The sequence below is a fragment of the Arachis stenosperma genome, chromosome 2, assembly GCF_014773155.1.
Source record: "Arachis stenosperma cultivar V10309 chromosome 2, arast.V10309.gnm1.PFL2, whole genome shotgun sequence".
NCBI lineage: Eukaryota > Viridiplantae > Streptophyta > Magnoliopsida > Fabales > Fabaceae > Arachis > Arachis stenosperma.
In genome coordinates this window covers 69,104,447-69,115,258 of record NC_080378.1, presented here as the reverse complement: position 1 = coordinate 69,115,258, position 10,812 = coordinate 69,104,447, and the positions used below count along the sequence as shown (strand labels likewise).

The window sequence follows — 10,812 nt, the reverse complement described above, 5'->3', positions numbered from 1 at the left end:
AAGAGGAGATGGCAGCCGAAAATAATGACAACAACAATAATGCAAGGAGGATGCTTGGTAATTATACTACACCTACTTCCAATTTTTATGGAAGAAGCATCTCAATCCCTGCCATTGGAGCAAATAATTTTGAGCTGAAACCTCAACTAGTTGCTCTAATGCAACAGAACTGCAAGTTTCATGGACTTCCATCAGAAGATCCCTATCAGTTTTTAACTGAGTTCTTACAGATCTGTGATACTGTTAAGACTAATGGAGTAGTTCATGAAGTCTACAGGCTCATGCTTTTCCCTTTTGCTGTAAGAGACAGAGCTAGAACGTGGTTGGACTCACAACCTAAAGATAGCCTGGACTCTTGGGATAAGCTGGTCACGGCCTTCTTGGCCAAGTTCTTTCCTCCTCAAAAAGCTGAGCAAGCTTAGAGTGGATGTTCAGACCTTCAGGCAAAAAGATGGTGAATGCCTCTATGAAGCTTGGAAAAGATACAAGCAATTGACCAAAAAGTGTCCTTCTGACATACTTTCAGAGTGGACCGTTTTGGATATATTCTATGATGGTCTATTGGTGCACGAAATTGTGATCATCAATGGCGCCATCAACATGGTACGCTCAATTACAATCTCAGCTCTTTATCACAACTTTGCACAACTAACCAGCAAGTGTATTGGGTCGTCCAAGTAATAAACCTTACGCGAGTAAGGGTCGATCCCACAGAGATTGTTGGTATGAAGCAAGCTATGGTCATCTTGTAAATCTCAGTCAGGCGGATTCAAATGGTTATGGAGGATTAATGATTAAAAGATAAATAAAACATAAAATAAAGATAGGATACTTATGCAATTCATTGGTGAGAATTTCTGGTGCACGAAATTGTGATCAATACTTTTCAAAACATAAACAATCCCTAGTAATGGCTCCAAAGACTTGGTGCTCAATACCATGGCATAAACACAACTTCGGACAACTAACCAGCAAGTGCACTGGGTCGTCCAAGTAATAAACCTTACGCGAGTAAGGGTCGATCCCACGGAGATTGGTGGTATGAAGCAAGCTATGGTCATCTTGTAGATCTCAGTCAAGCAGACTCAAATGGGTATAGTGATGAACGAATAAAGCATAAAGATAAAGATAGAGATACTTATGTATATCATTGGTGTAAGAGCTTCAGACAAGCGTATGAAGATGCCTTCCTTTCCGTCTCTCTGCTTTCCTACTGCCTTCATCCAATCCTTCTTACTCCTTTCCATGGCAAGCTCGTGTAGGGTTTCACTGTTGTCAGCAGCTACCTCCCATCCTCTCAGTGAAAATACGTCCCTGATGCTCTGTCACAGCATAGGCTAATCATCTGTCGGTTCTCGTTCAGGCCGGAATAGAATCCATTGATTCTTTTGCGTCTGTCACTAACGCCCTAGCCTGCTAGGAGTTTGAAGCACGTCACAGTCATTCAATCATTGAATCCTACTCAGAATACCACAGACAAGGTTAGACCTTCCGGATTCTCTTGAATGCCGCCATCAGTTCTTGCCTATACCACGAAGACTCTGATCTCACGGAATGGCTGGCTCGTTTGTCAGGCGAGCACTCGGTTGTCAGGCGATCAACCATGCATCGTGTTATCAGGAATCCAAGAGATATTCACTAAGCCTCAGATGCTTGTAGAACAAGAGTGGTTGTCAGTCACTTTGTTCATGAGTGAGAATGGTGATGATCCGTGACGATCATCACCTTCATTAAGTTGAAGAACAAGTGATATCTTGGACAAAGAACAAGCGGAATTGAATAGAAGAACAATAGTAATTGCATTAATACTCGAGGTACAGCAGAGCTCCACACCTTAATCTATGGTGTGTAGAAACTCCACCGTTGAAAATACATAAGCATAAGGTCTAGGCATGGCCGAATGGCCAGCCTCCCAATGATCTAAGATAGCATAAAAATGAAGATAGCTACCCAGCTATCTCAATACAATAGTAAAAGGTCCTACTTATAGAAAACTAGTAGCCTAGGGTGTACAGAGATGAGTAAATGACATAAAAATCCACTTCCGGGCCCACTTGGTGTGTGCTTGGGCTGAGCAAATGAAGCATTTTCGTGTAGAGACTCTTCTTGGAGTTAAACACCAGCTTTTATGCCAGTTTGGGCGTTTAACTCCCATTTAGGTGCCAGTTCCAGCGTTTAACGCTGGGATTTCTTGAGGTGACTTTGAACGCCGGTTTGGGCCATCAAATCTTGGGCAAAGTATGGACTATTATATATTGCTGGAAAGCCCAGGATGTCTACTTTCCAACGCCGTTGAGAGCGCGCCAATTGGGCTTCTGTAGCTCCAGAAAATCCACTTCGAGTGCAGGGAGGTCAGAATCCAACAGCATCTGCAGTCCTTTTCAGTCTCTGAATCAGATTTTTGCTCAGATCCCTCAATTTCAGCCAGAAAATACCTGAAATCACAGAAAAACACACAAACTCATAGTAAAGTCCAGAAAAGTGAATTTTAACTAAAAACTAATAAAAATATACTAAAAACTAACTAGATCATACTAAAAACATACTAAAAATAATGCCAAAAAGTGTATAAATTATCCGCTCATCAATTTCAGATAAGCGTATGGAGATGCTTTGTCCCTTCCGTCTCTCTGCTTTCCTACTGTCTTCATCCAATCCTTCTTACTCCTTTCCATGGTAAGCTGTATGTTAGGCATCACCGTTGTCAGTGGCTACAGTCCCGTCCTCTCAGTGAAAATGTTCAACGCGCTCTGTCACAGCACGGCTAATCATCTGTCGGTTCTCAATCAGGTTGGAATAGAATCCAGGGATTCTTTTGCGTCTGTCACTAACGCCCAGCCTTCAGGAGTTTGAAGCTCGTCACAGTCATTCAATCCTTGAATCCTACTCAGAATACCACAGACAAGGTTTAGACCTTTCGGATTCTCTTGAATGCCGCCATCAATTCTAGCTTATACCACGAAGATTCCAATTAAGGGATCCAAGAGATATCCACTCAATCTAAGGTAGAACGGAGGTGGTTGTCAGGCACACGTTCATAGGTGAGAATGATGATGAATGTCACGGATCATCACATTCATCAAGTTGAGGAACAAGTGATATCTTAGAACAAGAATAAGCCGAATTGAATAGAAGAACAATAGTAATTGCATTGATACTTGAGGTACAGCAGAGCTCCACACCTTAATCTATGGTGTGTAGAAACTCCACCATTGAAAATACATAAGAACAAGGTCTAGGCATGGCCGAATGGCCAGCCTGCCAATGATCTAAGAACTAGACGTCCAAAGATGATCCTAAGATCGAAAATGATCAAAAGATATGAAATACAATAGCAAAAGGTCCTATTTTTAGAGAACTAGTAGCCTAGGGTTTACAGAAATGAGTAAATGACATAAAAATCCACTTCCGGGCCCACTTGGTGTGTGCTTGGGCTGAGCATTGAAGCTTTCATGTGTAGAGACTTTTCTTGGAGTTAAACGCCAGCTTTTGTGCCAGTTTGGGCGTTTAACTCCCATTCTTGTGCCAGTTCCGGCGTTTTACGCCAGAATTCTTGAGCTGACTTGGAACGCCTATTTGGGCCATCAAATCTCGGGCAAAGAATGGACTATTATATATTGCTGGAAAGCCCAGAATGTCTACTTTCCAACGCAATTAAGAGCACGCCAATTGGACTTCTGTAGCTCCTGAAAATTCACTTCGAGTGCAGGGAGGTCAGAATCCAATAGCATCTGCAGTCCTTTTCAGCCTCTGAATCAGATTTTTGCTCAGATCCCTCAATTTCAGCCAGAAAATACCTGAAATCACACAAAAATACACAAACTCATAGTAAAGTCCAGAAAAGTGAATTTTAACTAAAAACTAATAAAAATATAATAAAAACTAACTAAAACATACTAAAAACATACTAAAAACAATGCCAAAATGCATATAAATTATCCGCTCATCATCTATCTTAGTTCTCTAAGATGTCACTGGACCATTCTACAGGTGGATCTATTCACCTAAAGAAAACGCCTGCAGAAGCTTAAGAATTCATTGACATGGTTGCAAATAACCAGTTCATGTACACTTCTGAGAGGAACCATGTGAGTAATGGGACGCCTCAAAGGAAGGGAGTTCTTGAAATTGATGCTCTGAATGCCATATTGGTTCAAAACAAAATGTTGACTCAGTAAGTCAACATGATTTCTCAGAGTCTAAATGGATTGCAAATGCATCCAACAGTACTAAAGAAGCATCTTCCGAAGAAGAAGCTTATAATCCTGAGAACCCTGCAATAGCAGAGGTAAATTACATGGGTGAAGCCTTTGGCAACACCTATAATCCCTCATGGAGAAATCATCCAAATTTTTTATGGAATGATCCACAGAAGCAAGGCTTAAATAATAACAATGGTGGAAGAAATAGGTTTAGCAATAGCAAGCCTTTTCCATCATCTTCTCAGCAATAGACAGAGAATTCTAAGCAGAGCCCCTCTAGATTAGCAAACATAGTCTCTGATCTATCTAAGGCCACTTTAAGTTTCATGAATGAAATAAGGTCCTCCATTAGAAACTTAGAGGCACAAGTGGGTCAGCTGAGTAAGAAAATCACTGAAACTCCTCCTAGTATTCTCCCAAGCAATACAGAAGAGAATCCAAAAAGAGAGTGCTAAGCCATTGATATAATCAAGATGGCCGAATCCAAAGAGGAAGGGGAGGACGTGAATCCCAATGAGGAAGACCTCATGGGACATCCTTCAGACAGAAAGGAGTTCCCTATTGAGAACCTAAAGGAATCTGAGGCTCATATAGAGACCATAGAGATCCCATTAAACTTCTTTCTGCCATTCATGAGCTCTGAGAACTATTCTTCCTCTGAAGAGGATGAAGATGTAACTGAAGATCAAGTTGCTCAATATCTAGGAGCCATCATGAAGCTGAAAGCCAAGTTGTTTGGTAATGAAACTTGGGAAGATGAACCTCCCTTGCTCATTAGTGAGCTAAACACATGGGTTCAGCAAACTTTACCTCAAAAGAAACAAGATCCTAGTAAATTCTTAATACCACTACAAAAAAAAAAGGCCTATGGTCACGGTAAAAAACCGTGACCATAGCTAGTGAAAAGGGTGACCATAGATCTATGGTCACGGTTTTGGATCTATGGTCACGGTTTTTTACCGTGGCCTATTCTCTCGTGGCCATAGGTCTATGGTTACGGTTTTTTTATCTATGGTCACGGTTTCAATTTTCAAAATTTGACACTTTAGGCCATAGTTTTTTACCGTGACCATAGGTTAATCTATGGTTACCCCTCCTTAAAACCGTGACCATAGATAAGGCTATGGTCACGGTTTTCACCGTGGCCATAGCCTCTATGGTCACCCTTCTTTAAAACCGTGACCATAGCCTTATCTATAGTCACGGTTTTCGCCGTAACTATAGCCTCTATAGTCACCGCTCCTCAAAACCGTGACCATAGCCTTATCTATGGTCACGGTTTTTCACCATAACCATAGCCTCTATGGTCACCCCCCTTAAAACCGTGACCATAGCCTTATCTATGGTCACGGTTTTTCACCGTGACCATAGCCTCTATGATCACGGTTTTTTAAAACGGTGACTATAGCCTGTTGTTATTTATGAAATTCAATTTTTTTAAATTATAATCACATCCCAAAATGATAATAATCACAAAATAAATCTAAAAATAATAAATTCAACAAATCTAAATCATAAAAGTTTCATTATAAGATAGATATGTTTAATTTTTAGTCTAAACAACACAAATCAAAATAGAGTGTAATTTTTTCAATTACATGTATCCAGTGACGGACCCAGAAAAATTTTATAGTGGGAGCAAAAATATAATAAAATTTAAGTGTGTATATATATATATATATATATATATATATATATATATATATATATATATATATATTGCTTCCTACAATATCCAACAAGTTAAGAATTATTCCATTATGAATTTGAATTTTATTTAAGAGTCTGCAATTGGCCAATAAGTTACTACACATACAAGATGGAATTCGAACTCCTAACACCTACTTAAGCAGACGACCACTAAGCTGATCACTCGACCAACCCAAATTGGTTTAGATATATTTAAAATTTTAAATTATAACTATCTATACATATTGATAAAAACTAAAAATATACGCGCAATCACTTATTATAGTATTAAAAATAATAAAAAGATAATTTCACTCCTACAGTATAATATTCAAAATAATAAAAATAATAATTTATACTAATTTTTTTTATTTTTACTATGGTAATATTATTTTTCTATATATATTCTTAAAAAATTATTTTATTTTTTATTATCTTATATTTAAGTATTTAACTGTTAGGTCTATTTATTATAGTCTTTATAGTATAAATAAATTTTTTAACCAAAGTAATTACTATAATTAAGACTATTTTAATAATAAATATTAATACAGTATATTAATATATAGATAATATATTTTTTATTTTAAATATTTTTTTAACAAATTACTAATAAGTTAAGTTGTATTTAATTAAAAAATTAAGTTTCAATTTAACTATCAACTAATTAACTAATATAATGAAATTAATTATCATTAGTTTTTGAGTTTATTTTTTTTATTATACTGACTCAAATTTAATAATATAATTATTATTATTATTATTATATGTTAAGTTCAACAAAAAAATTAGCATAAAATAGAAGAAAATCATTTATAAACATAATATAAAAGGAGCAACATATATATATATATATATATATATATATATATATATATATATATATAAGTATTATTATTTTTTTAAAAATTTTGTGGGGGCAAATGCTCCCTCTGCAGTACATGTAGATCCGTCCCTGCATGTATCTCAAAAAGTACATAACACATCAAAATATTACATTTACATAACTAAGGTCATTGTAAGACCCATTCCATGTGATATTTGTATGGAACATATTTTCTTCATCACATCATGTCTTCTTGCATGCAAAAAAATATAAGCATGTTAGAACAGAGCAAAAATGCTTTTAATAATGCAGTACATATGCAGCAAAAGAAGGGAAACATTCATCCACAGCAACACTCAAGAATTATTCGCAACCATTATTTTAATATGTTGAATTTTCTTCCGAGTCAAACTCCTTTTTCTTTATTCGAATTCATTTTTCACTTCCATTCCAAGTTCGAATTATGTGCTAATCAGTGATCACTAAATACTATTAATTTAATAATTAGTTGGCACATAAAAGGTGGGATTCATTTTTAAATAATGTTACAAATCACCAGCAAGTAAACCTTGGCAAATATTCATATAGAGATAGTTGTTATAATAACTGACAATTAAGTTCTCAAAAAAAATACCAAGTGACAAGCAATTGAGACATCATGAGAAAAAAGTGTGGGTACCTAGGAAGCTTTAAGCTCAACAAAAATAGAACAACACATGATTCTTTGGCAATGAAGGTTTTCAGCAAAGGTAAAATACTTAAAAAACTACATCCCCTCTACTGCACATATATTAACTTATTCCAACTTCTTTAGTTTGCATAAAAGTGATGCTAAAGTATATGTATTTAAGTCCATGACAGGTATAGAAGTCCTAAAGTATAACAAGCACATAATCCACAAGACCATAACAATGGCTTTAATTAACAATTTCAGAATAATGTAATATGTAATACCTGCAGAGCCCCACCATCTGTAATAATTAATCCCATAACCTTTGATTGCTTTAACTTTGGTAAAATTTGATCCAGGTAAAAGTCTGGAGAAGCAGAACTTGTAGTCTTAAATGAAGGAATTTCATTTTTTCTTCTCCTTTCCATCAGACCTTCTGGCAGAACTTAGATTGCTTTAGGCTATGAACTGATCAACATTATAGATATAGGAAAAGCTATTGAACTTAGAGCTGAAAAAATAGTAAAAAAACATAAATTGTGTATATGAATATATTATTAAGAAAATATTAATATATAAATCCCAACGGCACGGTAATGAATGCAGATACTTAGCCACATATACCTAATTCCTTTTGAGCGAGTACTTTCTTGAATTTCAGGAATTATGAGAGTTGCATTTAAAAACCTAGCAACAGCAACCAGATCACAGATCTACAAAACCAAGAAAAATGTCAATGGTAGAAATGATCAATTAATCTACTCTTCATTAACAAGAAGATCAATATTAACTATACACAATTAATTAATTAATCAATTCTCTGTAGCATATGAACATGATAGGATCAAAGAACAAATTAAAGTATGTAAATTTAGAAAAGAGTGATGAGAATGGAGAGAAGAAGAGCAGCATAAAATTTTCATTAATTCTAGTTCAGGAGTATGAGTCCCCATAAAATTTTCCTTAAGGATTTTCATGAGAGGAAGACTTAACTTGGATTTTTTGGAATATTCAACAGAAAAATCAGTTAATAACACTAAGATTATATTCACAGAACTGCATAAATTGTAGAAGTATTGTATATGAACATGATTTATGATAAAGTATAATGGTGTTGTTTAACAAAGAGGCAAATATCATTGACAAATATCACCTAAATTAAGAATAAATCAAAACCAAATACAAGTAACAATTTGAAGTTTCAACAATCCTAAATTACTAATCAGAACAAGTAAAAAAAACAAGTAACCTGGCGATGACAATGGTAACAATGCTGAAAATAACAACTTCAAGTTTTAACTTGTAGGAACTTTATTATATACAAAGGTAACGATGCTGCATAGTTTCAAACAAATTTACATAAAAACTAGCTTTGTGTACAATAAGCAACATGAGCTGACAGTCCAATTAATTTGAGCTACTTAATCATGCTGAAAATAACAACTTCAAGTTTTAACTTCTAACAAAAATGAGGATCTATAAAGAAATACCTTCTCAGCAACAGAACTCATATGCATTTCTATTCCCTATAGCAAAGTTCCACACCCTCAGCTCAATCAACAAAAAAACTACCTTATTCTCTTCAATGGCCCCAGCCGCAAGAGTTTCAAGTGCATTTATTCTTGATTGGTACTTCTCCTCACGAGCCTTGAAAATATTGTTTTACTTCATATATGCAACATAGTAAAACAGTCATTCTTCAAGGATAACTGAAAAACTTGAATTCTCTAGGGAGGCAATGAACATATAAAGTTAATTTTACATTTTTTATGCTTAAATTAAAAACCATTTAAATTAAACCCTACCTCGATGTCGCAATCGCATAATTTGAACAAGACAGCCCCTATTTTGTTTCTAATTTCAGCAGTGATAATCCTACTGCAACCAAGGACAGTGGCAGCCTCATCAACTGGAACAGCAACAGCGTCAATTTTAACGCAATCCGGAACGGCGACAACGGCACTAACTTTGATTATGCCCGCAGCAGTGACAATTTCAACCATTTAAGCAGAACTCAGCGATACTAAGACAGAGGTGCTTACTAATGGAACCAAAATAAGAATGCAGAGATAAACAAAATGCAGCAAAATTAAGGGTAGAGAACATTACAGGTTTTCGAATTACGGAATTGGAATCAAAATGGAGAGCGGCGCTGTTGATGGTAGCTTCAATGGCGGAAAACCCCAAAACAGAAACTGCAGTAGCCAACTCTCACGGAACAGGAATGGAATTGGAAGAATATGGTGGTATTAGCGGCTCAGGGAAAGGCAGAACGGTGACAGCGATCGCGGCTCCAGTGAAGGTGACGGCGGCTTTTCCTCCTCGCCGCAGTCCTTGGCTCGCGTCTCCCTCATCTCCATCTCGGGCTTCTCTCAGTGACACAGAGCGATGACCTCGAAGCACAACGGCGACGCGAAGGCGGTTCCATGGACGGGGGACGGCAGTGATGGCAGCTCCTCCTTCTGACCTCCATCGCGTCTCTCTCTCGACGCCTCTCCTTCATCCCTGTTCAACCGGGACCAAGGAGGACTCCACGAAGGAGCGGCGACGGGCGGGCAAGGCGCGGCGACGGGCGGGCAAGGCGTGACAACTCCCTTCCCCTCCTCTTCTCTTCTTCTTCCCGTTTCCCCTCTGCTTCTCGTCGTTTCTTTCCTTTTCTCTGAACGTATGCATTGTGCGTTTTGTGAAATTAGGGTATCAATTAGGAATTTTGTGATAGTAGGATAATGTTATGTTGTGATTTGGAAATTTAGTATTAAAATAAGATATATATGAGTAATATAATAATTTTATAAAATATTTAAGATAGATTAATAATTTAGAATTTAAATATAATATTTTAAAAATTAATTTTAAAACATATAATTTTATTTATTAATATATTATTGAGTTTAAATAATTATTTTTAATTTAAATTATAAAATAAATCTACTAATCACAACTTATAAAATATTATTTAAATTCGAAGATATTAATTTAAAATTTTTAATTATTAAAATTTTTTAATTTAAATTAATTTAAATTCAAATTATCAAAACTTAGTTTAGTTATAAAAATATTCTTAAATAGTAATTAGGCTTAAGGTTAAGGTTAGAATTAAAGTAATGTAAAAAATTTAGTAAAATTAAAAAGTAGAATAATAATTAAAAATCAATCATAATTTATTTAAATTATTTTAAAAATATAATATTTTTTGTCAACTATTACTTAGTTTTATGTTTTAAATAATTTTTAATTTAAAATTAATAGTATTCAACTTAATTTTTTATTTATAAAATTAAATTTAAAATTTTAATATTTAAAATAAATTATATAAAATTATTATTAGTTTTTTATTATTAAAAATTTTAAAAGATAAAATATTTAAAATTATAAAAATACATAAAAATCTTCATTAATTTAAACTCAAATGATTAAAACTGTGA

General features: G+C 35.1%; 1 long non-coding RNA gene and 1 other non-coding gene across 8 annotated transcripts; both read right to left on the bottom strand.

Annotated features, from left to right (window-relative positions):
• Positions 1-414: 414 nt before the first annotated feature.
• LOC130964628 (small nucleolar RNA R71) lies at positions 415-518 on the bottom strand. The gene has a single exon (XR_009080715.1). It is a non-coding gene; the product is annotated as a small nucleolar RNA R71 (small nucleolar RNA).
• A 1,716-nt stretch (positions 519-2,234) lies between these two features.
• LOC130961257 (uncharacterized) lies at positions 2,235-10,090 on the bottom strand. 7 transcript variants are annotated; one of them, XR_009079457.1, is made up of 5 exons: positions 9,193-10,090; positions 8,878-9,052; positions 8,012-8,100; positions 7,672-7,898; positions 6,777-6,966 (listed from the first exon to the last, which is right to left on the bottom strand). It is a non-coding gene; the product is annotated as an uncharacterized LOC130961257 (long non-coding RNA). The 7 variants fall into 7 exon arrangements; XR_009079454.1 differs by having other exon boundaries at positions 8,960-9,052; XR_009079456.1 differs by having other exon boundaries at positions 8,012-9,052; positions 9,193-9,353; positions 9,497-10,090.
• Between the last annotated feature and the right edge of the window lie 722 nt (positions 10,091-10,812).